This window comes from Dasypus novemcinctus, chromosome X (assembly GCF_030445035.2).
Source record: "Dasypus novemcinctus isolate mDasNov1 chromosome X, mDasNov1.1.hap2, whole genome shotgun sequence".
Classification (NCBI taxonomy): domain Eukaryota; kingdom Metazoa; phylum Chordata; class Mammalia; order Cingulata; family Dasypodidae; genus Dasypus; species Dasypus novemcinctus.
In genome coordinates this window covers 152,112,784-152,127,839 of record NC_080704.1, presented here as the reverse complement: position 1 = coordinate 152,127,839, position 15,056 = coordinate 152,112,784, and the positions used below count along the sequence as shown (strand labels likewise).

General features: G+C 42.7%; 1 pseudogene; it reads right to left on the bottom strand.

Moving 5' to 3' along the window:
- Window positions 1-9,380: 9,380 nt before the first annotated feature.
- On the bottom strand, window positions 9,381-10,872 carry LOC101421668 (tubulin alpha-1B chain pseudogene; annotated as a pseudogene).
- Between the last annotated feature and the right edge of the window lie 4,184 nt (window positions 10,873-15,056).

Sequence of the window (15,056 nt, the reverse complement as noted above, 5' to 3'; positions counted from 1 at the left end):
AAAGACAGGACATATGATTGAGGCTCTGCCACACTCTGCTCCTTCTTGTGCTCTCCAATGCAGCCTAAGGCTGTCTCCTCTTGTATGCACCCCCTCTCACCCCCCTCCCTGCCCGTGCAGCCAGGGAGCCCCTCTGGCTGTGTAGTTGCACCCACACAAGTCAAGGAGGTTGAAATAGGAAGGATGGTGGGGGGGGGGGGGGGGCCGGGGGCTTGCATTGTCCGCTAGGGGGGCAGGGGTGGCCTGTGGAGGTCTCTTGACCCCAGTGGCCCCAGGCTGACCCCCTGCCAGTGGAGAGGAGCTGGACTGCCAAGAATGCAGTGGATTCCCGCTGAGGCTGGAGCCGAGAAAATGTGCGGAATGCCATTTGTTAAGACACACTGGCCTTTGCACAGAAAAGCTCTTTGGGCTTCAACAAAGGTAGGCTGCATTGTTTCAGGACTAAAGGTCTGATCCAAGTTCACGTCAGCCTATCTCTAAAGGAGGACGGCGGCTCATTAAAAACCGCGAAGCAGTCGGGCTGCAGAGATGACTTGAACTTGACAAAGTTCCCACCCTGTCCCAGTTTTTCGAGCGTGACATCCTATCTGATATAAAAACAAAGTTAAACAAAACAAACACAAAACACAAACCCTTGGGCTGTGCACAGAATGGGTTCTTATAAGGACAAAGTTCCATGATGTAGAGTGTAAGGAAAAGATTTAGAAAGAGCTATTACTTAGAAACTATTATTAATTTTCATTAACTCCAGGAGAGTCCAGTTTGATGGTGCATGGGAGTGAGAGGCATAAAGGTAAGGTAAATCAGCACTGGACTGGGTCTGCCGAACATTTGCCTAATACTTTACAATTGACAAATATTTTTAAAAATAATGTCATTTAGTGTAACCCTTGAGATAATCCTGAGAGGATGCTATTATACCCAAGACCCAAGTGAGGAAACCTGAGGCCATTTGGAGGTGAAGGGACTACTCCAAGCTGACAAGGCTTACTTTTTGTCATAAAAATAATGTTAATAATAGCCTAATACTAAGGATCATGCTACTAATAAGAGCTGACACATAATGCTTATTTAGTGCGAGATACTCTTCTAAGTGCATGATACTTACCTTACCACAGTCCTCTATTATTATGTCCCATCTTACAGAAGAGAAAAACTGTGGCACAGTCATATAGTTAATATGGTGTTAGAGCACATATTTGAAACCCAGACTTCTCTGGGCTCCTAATCCTGCCCTTATCACCTTTTTTTATCCTTAGCAGAGTGGGAAGAGCCTCTGTCAAACTTGCATGTTGGCCTCTTCCAGTTCTGATGTTTTGGATTTCAAACCATCTTCATTCATTCAACATTTATTGAATGACTACTACGTGTATGGCTGTGTGTGTGCACACGTGCATGGGTGTGTAGCGAGAAGGTAGTGGTGAGACAGAAGGGGAAATGATCTTAAAGAAAGCTGTGATATTGTTCCTGCCCTCAGGTGGTTTATGCTCTAGGGGGTTAGACACACGTGTAAATGTCTACTGAGGCAGAATGCACAAAGGGCTCAAGGGAGCTATTGGCAATCCCCTGGGGAGCCCAGTGACTCAGTTTATTGTGGGAAGCGGGAGCAGTGAGGGAAGTAAGCCTCCCACTGGAAACAGCCTAAACAACAAAGGTGGGGGGCATATGACCACACTGAGCATGATCAGGGGAGAACAAGAAGCCCTATGTGACAGGATTATAGGGTGTGGGGAGGCTTGAAAGAGTGAAAGATGAGTCCAGAAAGGCAATTTGGGGCAGCATGTTGGAACTGAAGGCTGAGGAGTTTAACTGTTATCCCCTAGGCAACAGGGAATCATTGAACGGATAATGAGAGGATGGCAAGTTGTGCCATGGTTTTTTTTTTTTTGTTTTTTTTTTTAAGGAAGCATCCAGGAGGACTTGGGGGAGAGCAACTTCGTTTTGAATTCTGGCAGATGGTCCTGAGTTCCATCCTGATAAGGGACCTATCAACTACAACTGGTTGCCTCCAGCTACTACCTCCAAGATTCTAAGTTTGAGGATTAATATCATAATATAATAAATAATAGATAATAGAAATGATATATATTTTTAGAGGCTACCAGGATTGAACCCAGGACCTCATACATGGGAAGCAGGTACTCAACCACTGAGCTACATCCACTCCCCAATGAGAGTGGGTTTTTGTTGCTGTTGTTTGCTTGTTTTATTTTTAGGAGGTACACCTATTTGCCAAGCACTTTACAGACTAGTTGATGTCCTTTAGCTGTAACTACTTAAATTTTCTTCCTGCTACTGTAGGTACTTAATGAATCTCTGGTGGAGACATCCTGTGGACTAAGAGTGCTACTCTCTAGGCCCCTCCTCTACTGCTCACAGATGACTTTAATGATGGAGTATGGTCCCTGATCTCAGAAATGAGCTGCTTGGGGGACCCTTACTGGGTCACTGCTGAGCTTGGAATCAAAGCAACCTCAAAATAACTGAATTCAAAGACTTTCACTTAACTACTATTTTTGACAGGGACTATGTATGTTAAGGTGATATATCATGAAGAAGACTTGGGCCCTGCCCTCAAGAGGCTGCCAGTCTGGGGGGGCAGTGGGGAAGCTGACATACTAACAATGCAATGCTATGTGATAAGCATCCCTATAGCTGCATAGTCTCTGGGAGGCTGATGGCTCCATGAAGCCCTCAGGGAGGTCTGAGGGGCCAAACTTATTGGTAGAATGGCAGGGAGAGGCCTAAAATGGGGAGAGAATGTGGCTGACTCTATTTACCTTATAAGGAATGCTCACACCTTGGTTCCCGGTCCAGGGGAGAGGCTGTGTGTCCCTTCTGCCTTGTCAACAAGGTTCAACCCTCTCACCACCAGAGAGGCCTCTAATGCGGCTTGGCTCACTTCTCCACGGTGTGCTGCAAACAGCTTTGAACTTCCCTGGCTTTGAGGGTTTGTGGTCTGTGGTGTACCCAGAGCACACCAACCCCTGCCCCACAAAAAAACCTTTTTGCATAATCACACACCATCTTAGAGGAGGCGGCAGCCAAGGACTGTTGACCACACCAAGCAGAGAGCTCAGCAGAGGGCTTCGAGAGCATCCTGGCCTAATGGCAGGAGGAATCAATCATTAGCGAACATACACGGAGAACTTTACCAATGAATCTACGCTGCTTTCATAGGTGAACTCACTTCCTCCTTACAACAACTGTCATTACTAAACTCTCTTTGCAGATGAGAAAATGGAGGCGCAGAGAGAGTTAAAGGACTTGACTGAGGTCAATACAAATGGTAGAGCTGGGATCCAAGGTCAGGTAGACTGGCTTGGAAGACCATGCTTTTATCCATGATACCATAATGATTTCTAAATCAAGATGCTCCACTTGGGTTGGCTCCTGGGGTCAGGGGAGAAGGGGGCTGGAGTTACTGAGGCAGATCTGCAAACTTAAGTGGAGCCGTCCCTGGCTTCAGAGTCCCCTGGACAATTTGTTCCTGGAGATGAACTTGCACCATAGCCAGGGAGCTGGCATTCCCTTGCTGGTTCTGGAGATATCAGAGGCAGCAAGGAGCCCAAGGGTTCATGAGAACACCCTGTAGCTGTGAGGTAGTAGTCCCTTGGGGTTGTCAGGCCATGAACTCAGCTACTTCCATCTGCTACTCTAGCCCGTGAGGAACTCTGGGGCCTGCAAATACGTTTTCTTATTTCCCTTAAAGAAACCCCAAACAGGAAAAGCAAATGGGATGAAGAAAAGGAAAAAAAAAATTAATGACTGCATTCTTGAAGGAAAGCAATGTGGTTTTGGCACCATCTGTGTACACTCTTCCTGCCTTTAGTGGGACTAGCTAAGAGCTGATGGATTAAATATATTGACTATAGAGGTGGGCCCTCTACTTTCAAACCCCATCCATTTGAATTTCAAGCAAGGGTTGAGTTAAAGATTCTTTCGCTCAAGCTATGAATAATATGGTATTGCTGGGAAAATTAATGATGTAACTCCAAATGCCTGGAAGAATGAAAGAGAATACATGTTTCAGGCCTCCCTCAAGCACTGCTGTCATATACACTGACATAAAACAATAATATGTGGTGTTTAAAAATCATTCTTATTAATTCAGGGGAGTCCTCCAAGGAGTTCTATGTAGACATTTTTGTGTAGGGTAAACTTAATAGTGACTGTATGAAAATAACCGTTGGAACAATTTGCGGGGGTCTGGTACACCCCACCTCTGCTTGAATTTTTTTTTGGTTTACATTATGGTTTATATTTTAGACTGTACAAATTTATAAATTTTTTAGCTTCCTTATGTTTTACACTATGGTTTACATTTTCGCTTATAGACTTCTATACACTTTTGGTTGTAAAGTTAACGTGTCCTATATTCATCATTGCATGATCTTGTGGAGGCATTTCCGATTGCCCCCCAGTTGCCCTGCTTCCATCTATTCTATACCTCTCTCCCCCTCCCCTCAGGGGCCCAGAGTGACAATCAATCTTCGATACTTGAGGGATCTGATTTATAAATATTGTAACAATGCTGAGGGGGCTTTATATACTAGACCGTCCTAACTAATTGGGAGCCACCAATTCTCTTGAGAGACACAATTCCGCTCTATTTGGGAACATCATGTCTCCCCAGGATGTGGGTACACCTTCACACTCATCGTATGGGTCTCCACCCAATGATATAACACACTATGACAAAAGAGCACTCAAACACTCTCTAGAAGCTTGCCCCTGTTCCGGATGCCACACCCCCTTAAGCACCTTAAACACGTAATCCTTCCTTATTATATTTTCTAAACAGTTTTCTCAACATTATAGCTTCAAACATTATGCCTGACATTCTCCCATATTCGACTGTTACTCCCAGCCCTCCCCCCAATTCCTTGGGCCATCTAACCCATCCTCCAACCCTAGCCCCTCTCAAGCCCACAAAACCCCACCCAAAGGTATCCCTATGCCCCTATCTTATTCCTTCCTTGTACAAATACTTACCTCCAGCTTATTATAGACTTCACTCATATAGGCATCAGCGGGCAATATTCCTCTCCCCCCCCAAATTCCTTTAAGCCTATCGTCCAGTTTCTAGCTCTCTGAGACAGCTCAGTATGCTTGTTTCATATCAGAGAGGTCATGTAGTATTTGTCCTTCAATGGCTGGCTTGCTTCACTCAACATAAGATCCCTCAAGATTCATCCATGTTATCACATGGTGTTGGTACTCTATTCCTTCTTATAGCTGAGTAGTATTCCATTGTATGTATATACCACATTTTACTTATCCATTCATCTGTTGATGGGGCATTTGGGTTGATTCCAACTTTTGGCAATAGTGAATAATGCTGCTATGAACCTTGGTATGTATATATCGGTGTTGTGTCCTCATCTTCAGTTCTTCCGGGTATATTCCAGCAGTGGAATTGCTGGGTCTTATGGCAATTCTATAGCTAACTTTTTTTTTTTTTTTTTTAATTTTTTATTTTTTATTGACTTTGTAATAATATTACATTAAAAATATATATGTGAGGTCCCATTCTACCCCACCCCCCCACCCCCCCTCTCCCCCCCCCCAACAACACTCCGTTCCCATCATCATGACACATCCATTGGATTTGGTAAGTACATCTTTGGGCACCTCTGCACCTCATATACATTGGTTCACATCATGGCCCAAGACTACTCCTCTATTCCATCAAGTGGGCCCTAGTGAGGATTTACAATGTCCGGTGAATACCTCTGAAGCACCATCCAGGGCAGCTCCATGTCCCGAAGACGCCTCCACCCTCTCATCTCTTCCTGCCTTTCCCCATACCCTTTGTCCATTATGTCCACTTTCCCAATCCAATGCCACCTCTTCTATGTGGACACTGGTTTGGATGTGTCCATTGCACCTTTATGTCAAGAGGAGGCTCAGATTCCACCTGGATGCTGGATGCAATCCTCCCATTTTCAGTTGTAATCACTCTAGGCTCCATGGTGTGGTGGTTGTCCTTCTTCACCTGCCCTCTTAGCTGAGTGTGGTAAGTCCAATAAATCAGATTGTAGGTGCTGGAGTCTGTTGAGGCTCAGGATCTGGCTATCACATTGTCAGTCCGAGATTCAAATCCCTAAATATATCTTAAACCCCAACAATAACTGCACCTCCAGCACATTAGCATGAAAGTCTTATGAAGGGAGATCCCATCTGAGTCCAGATTCATCACACAATAAACACCATTTCCAAAGAGGGGCCATCTGCCCTGGTAGTTAACCCCATCGGCAATGACCATAACTCCCATGGGTCTCTTTAGGCCCTCAAAGGAACCAATATCTGGGGGTGTATCTGCTTTATCTGTCTCTCTGACTCTGCTCAGTTGTGCATGAGGGCAAACCTTCTGCCAGCCTCCAGACTCTTTTTTAGAAACTCGTAGCCATAAAACTCATTTATCCTTTCCATTTCCCCCTTACTTAAGGTCAAACAGCATTTTAAAGTCATGGGTATTTTATGTAGACATGGATATTCTGCTGATCGCATTGAACCTTCCGTATAAGGTCATTTTCCAGTTGCATCATCAGTTGGTAGTTGATAGTGGTCCCTCGTTGCAGGGCAGGCTCATCCCCGGGTGTCATGACCCGTGCTGGGGGGAAGGCATTGCATTTACATTATAGCTAACTTTTTTGAGAAACCACCCAACTGTCGTCCAGAATGGCTAGATCCTTCTGCATTCCCACCAGCAGTGGATGATGAGTGTTCCCATTCCTCCACAGCCTCTCCCGCGCTTACAGTCTTCTGACTTTTTGATAGCTGCCAATCTTATGGGAGTAAGATGGTATCTCATTGTAGTTTTGATTTGCATTTCCCTAATAGCTAGTGATTTTAGAGCATTTTTTTCGTGTGCTATTTAGCCATTTGTATTTTTTCTTTGAAGAAGTGTCTATTCAAATATTTTTCCCATTTTTTAAATGGGCTGTCTTTTTTTTTTTCAAGATGCTGAATTTCTTTATATATGCAGGATATGTCTCGTTTCAGATACATAGGTTACCAAATATTTTTCTCCCATTGAGTAGGCTCTCTTTTCACTTTCTTGACAGACTCTTTTGAGGTGCAGAAGGCTTTAATTTTGGGGAAGTCCCATTTATCTATTTGTTCTTTTCCACCTCTGCTTTAGATCACTTCGTGTATCCACAGAATGAGCATTGGGTCTTTGGCATTCTCTGACACTTAGTTTAGTCATTTTGTTAACTGTTTTCTAAAGTGATCTTTAGAAGACTTCCTCCACCCTCATATTTCATGGCATTATTTGAGCTAAGTGGGTTTTGAATATGTTAGAGTCAAGCCTCTGTAAATAAACTGGAAGGATTTGAATGGTGTGGCCTTTGGGTCCTAGACTGGCCTCCCGCCTGATGAATATCCACCTGGCTTTGGAGTCTGCCTCCTAATGGCCACTCCTCTGAATCTTCCCAATTGCCCAGGAGGAACTGGCTGCCGCTTCTGCGGGGTTGCTGCACCTGGTTCCCATTGCTCTCCCAGCACCACCCAGCTTTGAATACTTGTCTCATTCTCTAGTCTCTTAATGCCTCCAAGGTAGGGGCCCTTTCTAATTTTTTTAAAGCTTAATTTTTTAAACTAATAGAAAGCTTTATTTCAATCATCTCAATGGAGGATATGGTTAATTCAAATCACAACAGGTGATCATAACTTTTATTTATGCTAAAATATAAATCTATATACTTAACATGTAAATGCTAGGTATTGGCATAGCATGTAGCACATATAGAATGTTCTTCAGGTTATGAAGGTCATAAATGTAGGTTGCTTCAGTTTTATATCTGAAAGAGGGTTAAATCTTACCTTCCAGGATTGTTAAAGAGGGTGTCAGAGAAATGGTGACAGACATTTTCCAGGAAGAATTATGATCAAGTTTTGGGTAGGCATTGCTGACGATGTTAGGGAGGCATGAAAGATGAACAAATATTTGGGGACTGGCAGTCGATTTGGAATTGATGAAATATTTAGTGAGACAGAGGAGTGGTAAGAAATGAAGCTGATGTTAAGCAATGAACAGATAATAAAGGACATTGTATTGCATTCTGAGGAGCTTGGGTTTATTTTGGCAATGAAAATTCATTGAAGATTTTAAAGTCGTTGAGCAATATGCACTCTGAATTATAGGGTAAGGACTTCAAAAATTGGAGTCTGGAGGCAGATTGCTGGATAAGGAAACTTTTGTAACAGTAGGTAGACAAGGGATGATAAATGCTTGAACTAAGACCAGAAATTTGAAATTGGGTGTGTGGGGGAGACTGTCTGTTCATATATGGTATGAGTCCATGTTAACTAAAATTGGGGACTAGTGAGAACCCAAAGATTTTCTGTGACAATAGCCCTGGTTTCTTTTTTTCTTTAATTTTCTAATTACAGAAATTGTAGGTTTACAGAAAAATCATGGAAAAAATGCAGCATTCCCATTTACTCCACCCCCGTTATTAACACTTTGCTTCAGTGTGGTACCTATTTTACAATTGATGAAAGAATCTTTTAATTGTAATAGTAACTATAGTCCATAGTTTACATTAAGGTATGTTTTTCCCCATACATCACCCTATTATTAAGACCTTACATTCATGTGGTACATTTGTTATAATTCATGAAAGAACATGTTTATAAATGTACTATGAACTATAGTTCATGGTTTACATTAGGGTTCACTGTGTTATACAGTCCTATGTTTTATCTTTTAATTTGTATTCTAGTAACATATGACAACCTAAAATTTCCCCTTTTTACTACATTCACATATAATTACTTACATTGTTAATTATAATCATAATGTTGTACTGCCATCACAACCACTCATTTCCAAAACCTATGGTTAACCCAAATAGAAATTCTATACAAATTAAGAATTAACTCCCCATACCATACCCCCAACCCAGCCCCTGATCATTTATATTCTAGATACTAACTCTATGAGTTTGTTTATTCTAATTATTTCATATCAATGGGATCACACAATATTGATCCATTTCTGTCTGGCTTATTTCACTCAACATAATGTCTCCAAAATTCATCAAGGTTTTCGCATGTATCACGACCTCATTCTTTTTTATGGCTGAATAATATTCCATTTTATGCATATATCTGCATTTTGTTTTCCATTCATAGGTTGATGGACACTTGGGTTGCTTCCATCTTTTGGCAACTGTGAATAATGCTGCTATGAATATCAGTGTGCAAATGTCTGTTTTGAGGAACTGACGAACAGTCTTTTCCAGCAAATGCACCATTTTACATTCCCAACAGCAAAGAATTAGCATTCCTATTTGTCCACATCCAATCCAAAACTTGTAATTTTCTGTATTTTTTTTCTTAAAGCCTTTACTGAGACATGATTGAAACTTTACAGATTCATATGGAAAGATAAGACATGATCACAATCAAGTGTAGACAAGCTAACCAGAGAGCTTAAATGCCTTGACAGCTAATGGAGAAGCTGAAGTACTGGGAGTGAGGCATGCTGTAGGGCTGAGAAATTGTTACTAATATTCTTCTCCTTCTTCCTCACCTTCTCCTTCAACAGAGTCTACACCAACCTCCTCATAATCCTTCTCAAGGGCAGCCATGTCCTCAGGGGCTTCAGAAAACTCTCCTTCCTCCATCGCTTCACCCACATACCAGTGAACAAATGCACGCTTGGCATACATCAGGTCAAACTTGTGGTCCATGCGAGCCCAGGCCTCAGCAATGGCTGTGGTGTTGCTCAGCATGCACACAGCTTGTTAGACCTCGGGCAGGTCTCCACCAGGTACCACAGTGGGAGGCTGGTAATTAATGCCAACCTTGAAGGCAATGGGACACCAATCCACAAACTGGATGCTACGCTTGGTTTTGATGGTGGCTATGGCAGAATTGACGTCTTTGGGAACCACCTCGCCACAGTACAATAGGCAGCAAGCCATGTATTTATTGTGGTGAGGGTCGCATTTCACCATCTAGTTGGCGGGCTCAAAGCAATCATTGGTAATCTCTGCTACAGAAAGCTGCTCATAATAGACGTCCTCAGCAGAGATGACAGGGGCATATGTGGCCAGAGAAAAGTGGATACGGGGATAGGGCACCAGGTTGGTCTGGAATTCTGTCAGATCTACATTCAGGCACCATCAGACCTGAGGGAAGCAGTGATGGAGGACAAAATTTGGCTAATAAGGTAGTTAAGGGTGGTGCAGGTTGGGCGCTCAACATCAAGATTTCTACAACAGACATCATAGATGCCTCAATGTCTACCATGAAGGCACAATCTGAGTGCTCCAGGGTTGTGTGGGTGGTGAGGATGGAGTTGTAGGACTCGACCACAGCTGTGGAGACCTGGGGGGCTGGGTTAATGGAGAACTCAAGCTTGGACTTCTTGCCATAATCAACAGAAAGGCACTCCATCAGCAGGGAGGTGAACCCAGAACCAGTTCCCCCAACAAAGCTGTGGAAAACCAAGAAGCCCTGAAGACCTGTGCACTGGTTGGCCAGTTTGCAAATTCTGTCCAGAACCAGGTCTATGATCTCCTTGCCAATGGTGTAATGCCCGTGGGCATAGTTATTGGCAGCATCTTCCTTGCCTGTGATGAGCTGCTCAGGGTGGAAGAGCTGGCAGTAGGTGCCAATGTGAACTTCATCAATGACCATGGGTTCCAGGTCTACAAACACTGCCTTGGCCACATTCTTGCCAGCACTGGTCTCACTGAAAAAGGTGTTTGAGGAGTCATCTCCTCCCCCAATGGTCTTGTCACTTGGCATCTGGCCATCAGGCTGGATGCTGTGTTCCAGGCAGTAGAGCTCCCAGCAAGCATTGCCAATCTGGACACCAGCATAGCTGATGTGGATGGAGATGCACTCATGCATGGTGGCTACGGGATGGAAGATGAAGGCAACAGGAGGAGACACGGGTCCTGGTTACCATCCCCGACAAGCAAAAGTCGAGGTAAGTAACGCACTCTCTGTATTTTTTTAGAAGATTTAATTTTATTTCTTTCTTTCCCCTTCCCCACCTGCCCTCTAAGTTGTCTGCTCTCTGTGTCCATTCACTGTGTTCTTCTGTGTCCGCTTGTATTCTTGTCAGCAGCACCCAGAATCTGTGCATCATTTTGTTGTGTCATCTTGCTGCATCAGCTCTCCGTTATGTGTGGCACCATTCCTGGGCAGGCTGCACTTTTATTTTTTCCGCATTGGGCGGCTCTCCTTACAGGGTGCACTCCTTGTGGGTGGGGATCCCCTATGCGGGGGACACCCCTGCCTGGCACAGCACTCCTTGCACGTAGCAGCACTGCACGTGGGCCAGCTCATGACACAGGGCAGGAGACCCTGGGTTTGAACCTTGGACCTCCCATGTGGTAGGTAGACACCCTATTCATTGGGCCAAATATGGTTCCCTGTATTTTTTAATAGTATGCATTCACTTTCATGATAAAGTCCTTTGATGCCCAGTGCTTTTAATTTTGATAAGTTCCCATTTATTTATATTTTCTTTTGTAGCTTGTGCTTTGGGTGTAGAATCTAAGAAACCATGCATAATACAAGCTCCTAAAGATGCTTCCATAAATTTTCTTCTAGGAGCTTTATAATCCTGGTTCTTATTATATTTAGGTCTTTGATCCATTTTGAGTTAATTTTTGTATATGGTGTGAGAGAAGGGTCTTCCTTCTTTCTTTTGCATATGGATATTCAGTTCTCCCAGCATCATTTGTTAAAGAGATGATTCTTTCCCAATTGTGTGGACTTGGCAGTCTTGTCAAAAATTAATTGAGGGCGGTGGACTTGGCCCAGTGGTTAGGGCTTCCATCTACCACATGGGAGGTCCGCAGTTCAAACCCTGGACCTCCGTGACCCGTGTGGAGCTGGCCCATGTGCAGTGCTGATGCGCGCAAGGAGTGCTGTGCCACGCAGGGGTGTCCCCGCGTAGGGGAGCCCCACATGCAAGGAGTGTGCCCCATAAGGAGAGCCGCCCAGCGCGAAAGAAATTGCAGCCTGCCCAGGAATGGTGCCGCACACACAGAGAACTGACACAACAAGATGACACAGCAAAAAGAAACACAGATTCCCATGCCACTGACAACAACAGAAGCGGACAAAGAAGACACAGCAAATAGACACAGAGAACAGACTACCGGGAAGGGGGAGGGAAGGGGAGAGTAATAAATAAATAAATTTTAAAAAATCAATTGAGATGATCGTGTGGTGTTGTTTTTTTCCTTCATTTAGTTAATGTGGTGTGTTACATTAATTGATTTTCTTATGTTGAACAACCCTTGGGTATCTGGGATAAAATACATTTGATCGTGGTGTATCATTCCTTTAATGTACCATTGGATTCAATTTGCAAATATTTTGCTGAGGATTTTTGCATCTATATTTATAAGAGGAATTGGTCTGTAATGTTCTTTTCTTGTAGCATCTTTATCTCCCTTTGGTAATAGGGTGATGTTGGCCTCATGGAATGAGTTAGGGAGTGTTCCCTCCTGTTCAACAAGTTTTTGGAAGACTTTGAGCAGGATTAGTATGAATTCTTGGAATATTGGGAAAATTCACCTGTGAAGCCATCTGGTCCTGGGCTTTCCTTTGTTGGGAGGACTTTGATGATTAATTCAATCTCTTTGCTTGTAATTGGTCTGTTGAGATCTTCTATTTCCTCTAGAGTCAGTGTAGGTTGTTTGCGTGTTTCTAGGAATTCGTCCAATTTGCTAACATACAATTGTTCATAATTATCTTCCTATGATCCTTTTTATTTCTTGGGGGTCAGTAGAAATGTCCCCACTCTCATTTCTGATTTTATTTATTTGTGTCTTCTCTCTTTTTTCTTTGAGAGTCTACTTAAGGGTTTGTCAATTTTATTGATCTTTTCAAAGAACCAATTCTTACTTTTGCTAATCCTCTCTATTGTTTTTTTTTAAAAGTCTTTATTTCATTCATTTCTGCTGTAATCTTTGTTGTTTCATTCCTTCTGTTTGCTTTGGGTTTAGTTTGCTGTTCTTTTTCTAGTTCTTCCAGGTATGCAGTTAGGTCTTTGATATTAGCTCTTTCTTCTTTTTTAATGTACACATTTAGGGATATAAATTTCCCACTCAGTACTGCCTTTGCTTCTTCCCATAAATTTTGATATATTGTGTTCTTGTCACCTCAAGAAATTTACTGATTTACTTTGTAATTTCTTCTTTGACCCACTGATTGTTTAAGAGTGTGTTAACTTCCATATATTTGTAGATTTTCCAGTTTTCTACCTATTATTTTTTAAAAAGATTTATTTATTTCTCTCCCCTCCCCACCCACCCCGCTTGTCTGTTATCTGTATCTATTTGCTACATCTTCTTTGTCCACATCTGTTGTCAGTGGCACGGGAATCTGTGTCTCTTTTTGTTGCATCATCTTGTTGTGTCAGCTCTCCGTGTTGATGGCGCCATTCTTAGGCAGGCTGCAATTTCTTTCGCACTGGGTGGCTTTTCTAAAGGGGTGCACTCCTTGGGCGTGGGGCTCCCCTATGCGGAGAACACCCCTGTGTGGCTCAGCACTCCTTGTTCGCATCAGCACTGCGCGTGGGCCAGCTCCACACGGGTCAAGGAGGCCCGGGGTTTGAACCGCAGACCTCCCATATGGTAGATGGACCCCCTAACCACTGGGCCAAGTCGGTTCCCCTCTACCTATTATTGATTTCTAACTCCATTCCATTATGGTCAGAGAAGATGTTTTGTATAGTTTCACTGTTTTTAAAGTTATTGAGATTGGTTTTATGATGCAGTATGTGTTCTATCCTGGAGAATAATCCATCTGCTCTTGAGAAGAACGTATATCCTACTGTATGGGTGGGGCGTAGAGTGTGCTGCATGTGTTTCTTTTTAAAAAAATTTTTCTTCCCCTCCCCTTCCCCCACCCTGTTGTTTTTGCTGTCTGTGTCCATTCACTGTGTGATCGTCTGTATCTATTTCTCTTTCTCTTTTTGTCTTTTATTCTTGTCTTTTTACTCTAGGATTCACTAGGATTTGTTCCTGGGGACTCTGATGTGGAGAGAGGTTCCCTGTGAAATGTGCCACCTCAATTCCTGGTCTCTGTTGTGCTTCACCTTGACTCTCTCCTTCGTCTCTCTCTTGCTGCATGATCATCTTGCTGCGTGACTTACTTGCACAGGCACTGGCTTGCCGTGCGGGCACTTGACTTACCAGGTGAGCACTGGCTCGCTACGCAGGCGTGCTTTCACTTCTTCTTTTTCACCAGGAGGCCCCAGGAATCGAACCCAGATCCTCTCATATGGTAGTCAGAGACCTTATCACTTGAGCCACATCCACTTCCCTGTATGTGTTTCTTAGGTCTAGTTCATTCATCATATTATTCAAGTTCTCTGTTTCCTTATTAGTCTTCTGTCTAGATGTCCTATCTATTGAAGAATGTGGTATTTTGAAATCTTCACCTATTATTGTAAAATTGTCTATTTCTCCCTTCAGTTTTGCCTGTGTTTGCCTCATGTATTTTGGGGCACCATTTTTAGGTGAATAAATATTTATGATTGTTATTTCTTCTGGTTGTGTTTCCCCTTTTATTAATATATAGTGTCCTTATTTGACTCTTGTAACATCTGTTGACTTAAAGTCTATTTTGTCTGATATTAGTATAGTTATCCTGCTCTTTTGTTGTTACTATTTGTATGTAACATCTTTTTCCATTCTTTAACTTTCAATGTATTTGCATTTTTAGGTCTAAGGTGAGTGTCATGTAAACAATGTATACCTAGATCATGCTTTTTAAATCCATTCTGTCAATCTGTGCCTTTTGATTAGGGAGTTCAATCCATTAACATTCACTGCTATTAATGTAAAAACTGTATTTTCTTCAGGCATTGTTTCCTTTGGTTTTGATATTAATATGGCATATTTCTTTTTGTCTTTCTTTTCCTTTATTCCAACTTCCTTTTCTGTATAGTTGATTTTTTGTGATGTATCTGACTGATCCCTTTCTCATTTCTGTTTCTATATATTTTAAAAATGCTTTCTTTTCTCTATCCTGGGGTTTGTATTTAACAACCTACAGGTATAAGCTAGTAG